Source organism: Eubalaena glacialis, chromosome 5, assembly GCF_028564815.1.
Source record: "Eubalaena glacialis isolate mEubGla1 chromosome 5, mEubGla1.1.hap2.+ XY, whole genome shotgun sequence".
Taxonomy (NCBI): Eukaryota; Metazoa; Chordata; class Mammalia; order Artiodactyla; family Balaenidae; genus Eubalaena; species Eubalaena glacialis.
The window spans coordinates 145,070,823-145,082,838 of record NC_083720.1 but is presented as its reverse complement, the minus strand read 5'-3'; the positions used below and the strand labels follow the sequence as shown (position 1 = coordinate 145,082,838).

The window sequence follows — 12,016 nt, the reverse complement described above, 5'->3', positions numbered from 1 at the left end:
AACTGTGTAATATAGAGTCATTATTAAATTACCATTATTGGTGACAATTAAATAGAGAACTGGGACGATAAAAACACCAAAAACTTGCCGATATGATTGAGCATCCTCCTTAAAGGTGAAAAACTTTTTTCTTAAATGCCTATTTATAGCTCTTAAATAAACTACATATTTATTTGCTAGGTTCAAAGTTCAGATCAGGAATATGTCTTCTACAAAATTTCATTTTGCAGTGATAGCAGGATTTCTTTAGTAAGGACTTCAGGGAAGAGTTTCCTGACTTTTTTCATCTATAAATCCAAGTAGTAAGGGCTTTTTAAATCCTTGCCTAACCCTAAAAAGGTGGACAGTTTTGTAAACCGTTCTTGCATTAGAAAAAGGAGGGAAGTAGAAGGAAAATGCTGAGGGGTTGTAGATCAGTTTACTCCATAATTATTGAAAGCTATAAAGAAACTGTTAAGACTCTCAACTAAGCCAGGTGGTCTGAATGGGTGGGAGTATGGACAGTAGTGTAAGGCAGACTTAGGTTGAGTTCCAGGTGCACCACTTAATTTGTACGAGACCTAATGTTAACTACCTACCCTCCCCAAACCTGACTTTCCTGATCTACAAAATTGAAGAAATGGTAATAGCTTTTTCACAGGGCCTACACACATTGAATCTCAACATCTTTTGTTAGTATATCCATTTAAAAATGCTTGATCAAGGGAGCTATCATGTCCTGTATTTTTACGTTATTGATATATTTGTCCACTGGTCCCAACTTTGCTGCCCTTTTTTGATTATATACTTAAGCCACTTTTAATGGATTCTAAACTCTTTGTATGAGACATGGAAGAATTAGGGCAAAAGAAAATTGATGGTAAAGGTAAAATATATGGAGAATATATTATGAGCTGGCATACACCAAAAACCTGAGGACATAGCAGTGGACATAGCTACTAATAAAGAGAGAAGATATAAAAACTTAGTTGTCAGCCCTAGCCTCCTAGATGTTCTTAATTTCCTTTTGTCACGTTTATGAAAAAAATGTTTTCCACAGTTGTCATCCCAAAGCAGGGTTGTCCCCATACGAAAATCCACATCAACCACTAATACTCATTCAAAAAGTACACCTTGCTTTTACACTCAATATATTTACATTTCAGAAGTCAGACTATGACCAGATTATTTAGAATGCGTACACACACACACACACACACACACACAAACTTGAAAGAAGCATAGATTGCTTGATTCCTGGAAGCTGTTTGCCAATACAGTAGTGCACCAGATCACAAAGATCCTACAATCTGGGCAGGAGGCTAGTTAGAGGGTAAGGGAGGTGATGTCCGGTGTACAAACTTAGCACTGGGGATGTATTTTCTATCTAGAAATGGTTCTACAAGCCACCAAAATTGGTTAAAAAATGTTTCCAACACACACACACAGAGTTAAATGCACTCCGTCTGCTTTATTGCCTGCTAAAGACATAAATATACAGGAGTGGAGATAAAGAAGCGGATGAATGGGAGAGTTCAGGACCCAGGGCAAATCTAAAAGGAAATGAGGCAGTGCAATAGGAGAAAGGACCAAGGGAAAATAAATTAGGTAAGCAACAGCACCATGCATCAGAAGTCTTCTCCACCACTAAACTGGCAAAGTATCTCTAGAGGGCCATCAGTCAAATGATGTCAAAATGGTAACTGGTTCTGTATGTAATCCCCGTGTTGTTGAGGACCTTATGTGCGGGAACACAAGTTCCACTCCAGGCCACAGTCCCACTGCTTCCATTATCCTACAGAAGAACTGACTGCTGTAAATATTTGTTGGGAGGTGTCATCTGTTAAGAGAAAGGAAGTCAGGTTTCTTGCTGCCTTTGAGGTAAGAGATGTGTCAGGATGTGAATAGCCTGGGTGAGAAGGACAAGAGGAGGAAGCCTCACAGTTTCCTCCCTGAGAGGTGGAAGAGAAAGAAAATAGCATCGGTGGTTTGGAGAGAAAAGATACAGTGCATTTTCAGCATTACCGCGGCCCCTTCGCAGAGCTTCAGATTCTCCCTCTCTTCCACTTTTGACCTGCCAATGCACTTGGACTCGACGCACTCATGAGGATGGGCTGAGTGCAAAGCCAAGTCAGCACGACCGGATACGGCTTCCCCTAAAATGAAAACTCAGCAACGGGCCAGCACTGGGTGTGCGCGCGTTAATGCAAGAGTATGCGTGCGTGGTAACCCGCGGCCTCCGTTGGCCGGGCGCCGTGCTCTGAGCCATCCACGCCCCGCCCCAGTTTAACTCCTCCCCCCCCCCACCCCCGCTCCTATAAAAGCTGCGCTCGCCGCCGCCCTCCTCAGTCAGGGAGCGCGGCCTAGCCGGGAGGTGGCTGTCTCGTCCCCCACTCAGTCACACTCCGCGCACTCACACACTTGGAAGCGCCTCCCCACGTCCCTCCCCTGCCCTCCTCTTGCTCCGCTCTTCCCTCTCTCACCACGAACGGTCGCCGACCGACTGCCAATCCGCCTCTCGCCCTCTCCCTGTCTCCACAACATGACTGCCTGGGAAGCGGTGGCTCAGGCAGAGCAGCTCTGCCGGCGCAGGCAGGAGGAGCAGGATTATTAAATAACGCAGCTCGACTCTGTGCAGCTGGGAGTGGAGAGAAGGAGCCCAACGGCCGAGGAGGGGAGGGAGGGCAGAGGAGAGGGGCCGGGAAAGACAAGCCCCGTGCTCCGAAGACAGAAGTCCCCGCGTGCGCGGGAGAAGCCTAACAAGCGCCGCGGAGCCCTCCAGGTAGTAACGCCGCCGGTGCCCCCGCGCCCGGAGGGTCGCGCTTCGCGTCGCCGCGACACTGGCGCTGGCCTCCGGCGGACGCGGGAGGACCGCCCAGCGGCTGGCCGCGCCGTGCCCGGGCCGCCCCGGAGCAGCCCGCGCGCAGGCCAGGGGCGCCGGCCGTGGGCCCGGCGTGCGCGGCGCGGAGACCTGGCCTCGCGGGCGGGGTGGGAGGGAGGCGGACGGGCTCGCTTCGCCGCCGGCGCGCGACTCCTCGCGTGCTGCGTGGCCTTTTCCTCCGCGCTCTTGAGCGCTCGGCTCCCCGCGGCCGCCACTCCGGGGCGATGCGGAGCGCGGCCGGCCGGGAAGGCAAGAGTTGGCGCAGGCTGTTGGCCGCTCCCCTCCCTCGCCGCTCGCTTCCCGCAGGTAGGGGCGGCCGGGCAGCGCTGACGCCGGGGGCTGCGGGCGCCCGGGCGGGGGCGGTGGCGGGGGAGGGGGAAGAGGAGGGAGGGGGCGGGGAGCCGCAGTGCCGGAGCCTGGACGGCCTTTTGCCTCCACCCGCTCGTTCTCCGGCGCTGGCTTCCTGGGTTGGGGGCGAGACGCTCCCCAGCGGCGGCAGGAACAGCAGCGACTTAGCGTGAACAAATTGCTTTGTGGTGGCGTGTCAAGGGCTCCGGGGAGGGGGGTGTGTGTGTGTGTTTTCGCGCTCCTGACTAATCAAAGCGTTGGTTCCCCGGGAAAGGCAATCAGTCCCGATCTGAAACCGCAGGTGTCCCCTTGCCCCGCCTCCCCCCACCTTTTGGCATGTGTCCCAGGACTCGTACACGCAGTGCCATCAGGGGCAGGTGTCGAGATGGGGTGACGGAGGGATTTGTGAATGGTGCTGCTCTGCGCGTGGAGGCTGAGTCTTGCTGATGTATAGGAGGAGGTATCCAGAGTGAGAAGAAAGGCTATTTATGGCAAAGAGTTGTGAAATTTCTGCGGGTTTCCTTCCGTGGTTCCTGAGCTGCTCTCTCGACCTCTCTCCTCCTCTCTCTCTCTCTCTGTTCCTCTCTCCCATCTCTCCCCTTTTCTTTCTCAGAATTAGAAGCAATTCTGCTTTCCATTTCCCCTCCCCACCGTGGGACATTGAATAGGCGGTGAAGGAAGTCAGAAAATCACTTGTCATTTTACAGGTAGAAAAAAAATGCTTCTTAGAAGTTACTGATCTATTGCCCTTTAATGTTTGCATGTACTTATTCTCCACTCCTCCTACCTCTTCAGGCCACCAATAACAACACCTACAGACAGAAAGTACCTACTTGGTTTCAACAGCTTTCATGTCTAATATCTTTACAGTTGGATACCTTCCCAGTGATATGTAACACGTATCCTCCATTTCTACCCCTAAGAAAGGCTATTAAAAATAATGCCCACACATTTTACCATAAAGCTGGTTTTATTAAAAGCCTTGGGGAAGAAAGAGAAGCAGACACCTAGGTGAGTTTATATCGATTATTACTGATGAGAATTAGAACTAGCTATTAAGAAAAGACCTAAAATACTATTAATCTATTAATCTAGTCTACAACATAATTAATTTGTTTCGGTTTCTTTTTCTCTTTGCTTTATGACAGGCAAAAATTCCAAAGGCATGACTTGAAGCTTGGAGATGCCTTAGGACAGTGTCTGCCAACTCTGCTTTAGCAACTTTATGTTTGTTCTTAAAAGTAGCAACCTGTGTTTTCATAGAACCGATGACAGGGTTGTGACGGAGATAGTAGGACAGTATCCTTATTATTTTAAATTGGGATGTCTTTAAGCACCTGCCAAGTACAATGTTTCTAAAGCATTGAAATTCCATATTGCAACCACCGGTTCAGTAATTTCACGGAGAAGAAAGAGAAGTAGACTGACCAACTTATTGTCAGAGTGATTTGTCTTCATTTGGTATTAATTAAGGAGCTCCTTATTTTGATCAAAACATGCCAACTGTTGTTGTTGTTTTTTTCCATTGCGAAAGTAGCTTTCCTTAACAGGCCTGTTTATTTGGAAGACAAAGCAGTGTTAAGGATTTGTTATTTTGATTTGGTTAGATTCATGTTGGTTTAAAATACGTTTTTAGCATTGGAGCATGTGCAATTTTTATATATCACATTAAAACTTGCACTGAGCGCTGCACTCTGAGGGCTGTTACCTTCACTTTCCTGAATCATTGGAATGTAGAAATAATGGGGAATTTTAAAATGTGCTTGATGAATTATATTATTGCAGTCATTAAAAGTCACATTTATGAATACTTCTTTTTTTTTTTTTTTAATTTTTGGCTGTGTTGGGTCTTCGTTTCTGTGCGAGGGCCCCTTCCAGCTGCGGCAAGTTGGGGCCACTCTTCATCGCGGTGCGCGGGCGTCTCACCATCGCGGCCTCTCTTGTTGCGGAGCACAGGCTCCAGACGCGTAGGCTCAGCAATTGTGGCTCACGGGCCCAGTTGCTCCGCGGCATGTGGGATCCTCCCAGACCAGGGCTCGAACCCGTGTGCCCTGCATTGGCAGGCAGATTCTCAACCACTGCGCCACCAGGGAAGCCCTATGAATACTTCTTTGACACCATCAGAGAATCAGCAACTGTTTATTATTTTAATGATGAATTTTTTACTGTAGAATGTTAATTTATATCAAACTTGTGAAGTAGAAAATGAAAAAAATATTATATTTTATAGATATTGAACTCCTTATTGCATTTTATCACATAGTGTTCATAATAAAGCGCCTGTCATGTGCAAGATACTATCTAGGTACTGTGGAGGAACATAAGACTTACTTGCTTCCTGCCCTTCAGGAGCTTACTCTCCAGTTGGGGGCAAATCTGATGCACATGGTTGAACAGAGTTAACAACCCTTGACAATAAGAAATTGCATGTCTAATGAAGACTGCAGGAGTTCAGAGCATGACAATAACGTTTCATACTGGATTTTGTCTGAAAAGACTTCCGGGGTAGGTAAGACTTGCTTGGTTTTGATCTTAAAGGATAAATAGGATTAGTGGCTTGTGGATGAGAATATAAGGTATAAGATGTAAGTCTCCTGGGATTGTAGAAAAGAACAAAAGATATAAGAAAGATAAGTTTGTTTTGAAATAGATTTTGATTTTGCAAAGTGGTTGAATTTGTTGTGCAAAGTGCAGGTGAGTCTGTTTTCGATGAACAACATTCTGTACGCTGCATTCTTGGAATTGTCAATATTTCTGTACCTCAGAAGACAAAGTTTTGATTTTATCTTGCCTTTCAATGAAAAATGTGCTTTATATGCATTTATAGAGAATAATTACTCTAAATATTTAAATATACCGCATCACACTAAAGTATTCCATTTCGTATTAATAACAAGGTGGCATGTACATGAAGTGAGGTGTTTGAGTTACATCCTTAGCCAGCCCTCCTTAGATTTGCTCTAAAGGAAAGAGTATGAGATATGTAAAAGAACAACTGTATTCATAGTGAGCAGGCATTGAATGCTTAATATTTTATTCGTATAAAATGTGTAACTCAATATATTTTCTATAATATTTTTATTTTAAAGTTATTAGAATGCATCTGCATAATAGTTAATCTGTCCTTACATTATTTTCCATGAATATATAGCTATGATGTAGGGCCTATGGGGAACAATTTTAGAATTGCAGTGACAGTTTTAAAGATGTTTTAATTGTCTTCTGGTAAATAGATTGTATTACTAATAAGAGCATGCTCTGTCTCTGAGCATTTTGAACTTAGTTATTTGCTCTTTGTATATATATTTGTTTATATATATAAAAACAAACGCAAAACTGTTTAAAATGCATTTACCCATTTTAAGACCACAAGGGGAAAGATCTGAATTGACATTGAGCCTGTCTATTCAATATGACACCTGAGAAATATGGTGACAATAAGGAAATAGTACAAATATTAGATATCACTTTCAATAAATAACAGAGTAGAATTACTTTCAGATTAGTTGAATTAAAAGATTTGCATATATATTTTGTCAACAGTGAATAGATAAGAGTTATTACAGAAGTGAAAATCCTATTAAATCACCTATTTCATATTCATGCAGGAATGGGATGATTTCCAATGTAGTCAAAGTACAGACCAGTATATCTGTTACTTGGTCTCTTTTGAGTTTGGTTTTGGACTATATGTCACAGGTGTATCACTTTGATAATCTCTCCTACTGTATGACTGACAGCTTCTGCATGATTTCCTTACTGGATAGTGACAAAATCTGTTTGCTTTATATTGAGGACATATGCTTCTATCAGCAATATTATCTTCACTATGCGAGAGTGTCAGTTAACAATAAAACATGAAGTCTGCGGTGGGAGAAGCAGTGAGAAAAGATGAGGAGATTGATGAAAGACACTAACAAAAGAAGCATACTTCAATATGTAGCTTAAACTAAATATAAAAATGTAAAGCTGACCAGTCTAAGCTGCAGTTGATACAGTACCAGCATATTGCTATCAGTTCTCACTTTAAAATGACTGTATTTCATTTTAAGCTGTTTTCATATGTGGGCTAAACAAAATGGCAAAAAAAAAAAGTGGTGGTTGAAAATGTTTACTAGGGTCTGTGGTATTACAATAAAAATACCCATTTCTGCTTAGGTCTTTGACAGATAAAGTTTGTTGTTTGGCCAAATTCCTGGCCCTATATTTAGATTAACTTAAAATGTACTTTTTCGTTTTGCGTTATTTACACTGTACTAACAATTTTGAAATTTTAATTAAACTTATTAAAATATTTGAACACTGTAACTGTGTTCTGATACTAAATGAAATCTAAACGTCATTTATAAGGAAACATTTTATTACCTAATGGCAAATTCTTAACCTAGAGCAGTAGTTCTCAAAATGTGGTTCCCTGAGCAATAACACCAGTGAACTCGTTAAAATGCAATTCCACTGAATGATTGACTCAGAAACTCTGCGGTGGGGTCCCCTACGTGATTCTCACACACTCTAAAGTTTGAGAACCACTGACCTAGAATATTTTATAGTGAAACTTGAAGACTGTGTTTTCTACTTATCTTTGTATCTAAATACTTTCCTCAACTGGTAGAGATAACTAAGCTTTAACTATTTAGACCTAGAAAATATTACATTCTCCATCAGAAGAATTATATCTTAATTTTAAAAAACAAAAACAAAAATGACTTTCTAATTCCTGTGCACATATTTGTTGTTGATTGGGGAAGTAATACATAAGCGTGGAATTTAACTGGACAGTAATGACCTCAGACTGACCTTATTGGTAGTCATTTATAAGGCAAAAAATATGCACAATGTACAAAGGTTGACCATTTTTTGTTTAGTTTTGTTGACTCATGTGATATTTTTCGTCTTGGCATTTATAATCATCTTCTCTGTGTAAGACTACAGTTATTTTAGCTGCTCAACAATAGCTTCACCAGTGTGAAATGTTCTCTCAAATGTTCTTACTACTAAAATAAATTTTAGACCACATCTGTACATCCTTCAAGATGAAAGATAATGTGTTCAAATCCTGTATCTCTCTTAGTATCCTTCTCCGTCACTTCGTCCTCCCTCCCCCCCCCCCCACTCCCCCCACCCCTGCCTTTCAGATATGAGCTCAATCATCCCTTCCCTAAGGAAACCTTCCTTGGCCTCCTTTGCTACATTAGTTGCCCTATTATATATTGTTTTAGTTCCATGTTCTTCTACCTTGTGGTACTCATTGCAGTTTAATTTTATGTGTATTTGTGTGATTGGTTCAGAATCATCAGGATTTAACGGTGGCCAACACATAAATAAATATTGGTTGAATAACTGTCTGCCTTCATTCTAAGGGTATTTTATGTTTTTCCAAAGACTGATACTTTAAAAAATATTTTAAAATAAAGGGAGTCCTAGAATATATGTAAACACGGGCGTTGTTTTTCTTTAGTTTTTGCAAATGATGAGATGTTTATTAACAGCAGCAGCAATGGCTGTAACGTGCTGAACATGTCTTCCATGCTAAGCACTTTATATATGTTATGCCATGCAATTCTCGTAACATTATAAAGTTTTGTGTGTATTTGCGAGATGAGGAAACCGACACTCTGTTCTGTGCTCTGCCAAAGCTACTGACACCAAACATTGATTTTTTTTTTTTTTTTTACAATGATGACGAAATTATGAAACCAGTGGACAGAAAACGTGAAGGGGTGTATTTTCTTCTTATTCCTGATTTGACTCAGGGCCCAGCAATATCTGTGCATTACTCACCGCGTTGCCACTATCTTCAGCAGTGCTGTTGTTGCTTCTTGGGTGATTGGAAGAAGTGATGGAGGACTTGTAAGGGTGATGCTCCCGTCTTCTTATTGCTCTTTTCGGTACTGATATTTTTTACCTTCAGTGCCACTCAATCACAATTCTTTTACCCCAGCTGGTCAGAATCTCCCAACTTATTAGTGGAAATTTAAGATGTAACCAAGTATAATTTTAAGAATGAGTGCCTTTATGCAGAGAATATTAAGATATTAGATATTCTTCATATTTGGAGATATGCAGCTTATCTTCTGGAAAAGTTCACACAGGGCTTTGAGAACCTTGCTCAAGCAAAGTTGACCTTAGGTGCAGTCTATTAATTCAGCTGTCTCCCATGAGAAAAAAAAAATTACATGATCATATCAGTTTAGTTTCTTTTGGCTTTTAATCTTCAACTTACTTATTTAAATGTGGGTTTAGTCAGTGTTCAAATGTTTGAAGCAAAGGGCATATTTAAAAATATTTAAATATTCTAATTCTGTAGAAGTCCATGGACAGTTAAATTTGGTTATTCTGAAGCCCTCTGCTAGACTAATGGACAAAGTTATATATTTTATAATGTGTTTAAATCAGTCAGTAACATGAATAAAAGTAGATGCCTAATATCAAAAGGAAAAAAATTGGTGTTTCACTAAGTGTGTCTCTTAGGTGAGAGATTTTGTAGATTTTGTCAGAATCTGTTCTCTGTTGCTGGAATCGTTTAATCATTAACTGGAACCTTAGCCATGCCCCTGATTTAGGACCAATCCTTCTGTGTAGCGGGAAGATTGACTGGCTTCTTGCCCAACACTTTGGGACTTAACATCAAGCCACCCTTGCTGTCCAGCTCTAATGTTATAATGTATTTATAGTGATGCCTCTTTCTTGTAACCGAAAGTGATTTCTCACCTAATGTTTTCCCCTGCATCTTGATAACTTACTCGATATCACCGTTTCTCATCGCATTTGAGCAAGGCCTTTCTTTTCTTTTGACAGAGCCGCCTTTATTTCTTTAAGGACTTGGATCATGCCTCTGAGACCACCTCACTTCCTGAGCCCTTTCATCTGCCAGCAGATTCCCCCCCTGCTGCCCCTAGTAATTACTTCCCTGGCTCTCATTTCCAGCTCTTAGAGGTGTGCTTCATTTCCAGGGCTCACTCTTGGACCTCCATGATGCCACACACTTATGGCATATTGCCCCACCCCCAGATACACAGGTTGGTTGGACTTTTTGGAAGTACTTACAGCTGGGGTTGTATAGTGCTTTTCAGACTACAGGGCAAGTCTAATTCCAGGTTCTGACCATCACCAGACTGCCTCATTTTGCTACATGTTATCTTCCCTTATCTGGCTGTGTCCCGCTATAGAGCTACCTCATTCATCATCATTGACAGCAAACATTTTGTAAATGCTTATTATGAATAAGTCAGTCTGTTTCAAGAAGACTGTACCTCTTATGGTTCCTTAACAGCTTAATCCACGTAAGTGGAATACAGATTCTTCCATGTCTTGTTTGATTCTTTAGTGTTTGACTGTTTCTCTTATTCTAAGTCAGTTGTTTATTTCAAGATGATCTGGCTCTTCTCCATTCTCTTGTGTAACCTTATTTGAATATGATATGTTTGGAATGTCAAACAGCTGAAGAAACATACTTCAGACTGTGTGATGCCTTCTCTGATTTTCCCCATTTGTTAATGAAACCTAGAGGTATTCCTTTGTTCAGGACGTGTTTGTTAAGCCAGGTGTACTACCTTAATTCAACTTTTCTGGGAGTCTTAGTGATACACCTTCCTCATCAACCAAATTCAGACTGGCATGTCATATTTCTTACGTACCTGTTCACTGCAATGAACTCTTTCCTAGAAAGTTAAATACGATGATTCTGTTAGTGAGTTGTTATCGTTGTGTGTTTGGCTTTTTTGATTTTTGTTTGGTTTTGGCAGTAGCAGCAAATGATACATCATAAACCGATGTAAGGTTTACAGATAAAATCAAAACAAGTGTAAAAACATGACAGAAATAAATGCAGATGTAGGCTTTGACATTCTAGGCAATTCTTCCTCAAGTATTTTTGTTTGTTTGATTTTTTTCGTTATTTATAGGTATACAGATTACCAGAACATTAAGTCATTAAGTCAGAATATATGGAATGTGTTTAGTGAGTACTCTTTTCTAACATACAGTATTCTTTAGGACATCCAGGAAAAGCTTGAAAGGGAAAAGACATCAGATGAGAAGGTTAAGAAAAGGAAAAACATACCTCTAAACCATACCTCTGAATAAAACTCAAATTCAGTATAAGAAATGCAGACTAAGAGTAACTTATTTCAGGTAAAGTTTCAAAATATCTTATTGATAACAAAACCAATGGGTCTGTACACCAGGATTCCTAAATTTTCAAAGGAATGTTACCTACTGGGCAGATAGCTCAAGAATAGTTATTTGACTTTGTTTTCAATTTTTAATACTATATTCATGTGCAAACAGACCCAAGAAAACTAAACGTATTCACTAATAAGTGAGTTACTTAAAAGTTAGAATGTACCTCTTATAGCAGTAATTTTAAACATAAAGTATGGATTTCTAAACAGGGCCATCAAAAAATCATTACGGATTTGTACACAGCAAACGTATAAACTTTTAGCAACATTATGGTTAAAATTAACTTTGAGGGATAGTTCCTACAGTGTACCTCAAGATGTAAATATGGTGGTATTGGGAGATATCTTCTTCAACAACACCAGTCAACCTTTTGAAAGAATGAAGGGCCCTGAGTGGGAGGGTCTAAGCTGATCAGAGGGAGAGTGTAATATGAAGCATCCCAGGGGGAAATCGTGGCAGTGCCAGGTCCAAGTGCTGCTCAAAACACTGAAGGGATAAAGACACTATAGCATTTACTATCTAGTGAAGAGTAGGAAGGAATTGCCTCCCAGGATATTTCTGAGGAGCATCAGCTTCATTGGATGATGACACACAAAACGTAGCCCCAGAAGTCTAATGCAGGAA

At 41.4% G+C, this 12,016-nt stretch overlaps 1 protein-coding gene across 7 annotated transcripts in view; it reads left to right on the top strand.

Moving 5' to 3' along the window:
- Nucleotides 1–2,336: 2,336 nt before the first annotated feature.
- Nucleotides 2,337–12,016, top strand: part of CCSER1 (coiled-coil serine rich protein 1) — a 1,301,104-nt gene continuing 1,291,424 nt past the window's right edge. For all 7 annotated transcript variants that reach the window (XM_061191724.1, XM_061191723.1, XM_061191722.1 and 4 more), the window contains exon 1: nucleotides 2,337–2,761. The gene's annotated coding sequence lies outside the window, so the exon portion shown is untranslated. The remainder of the gene's footprint in view (nucleotides 2,762–12,016) is intronic.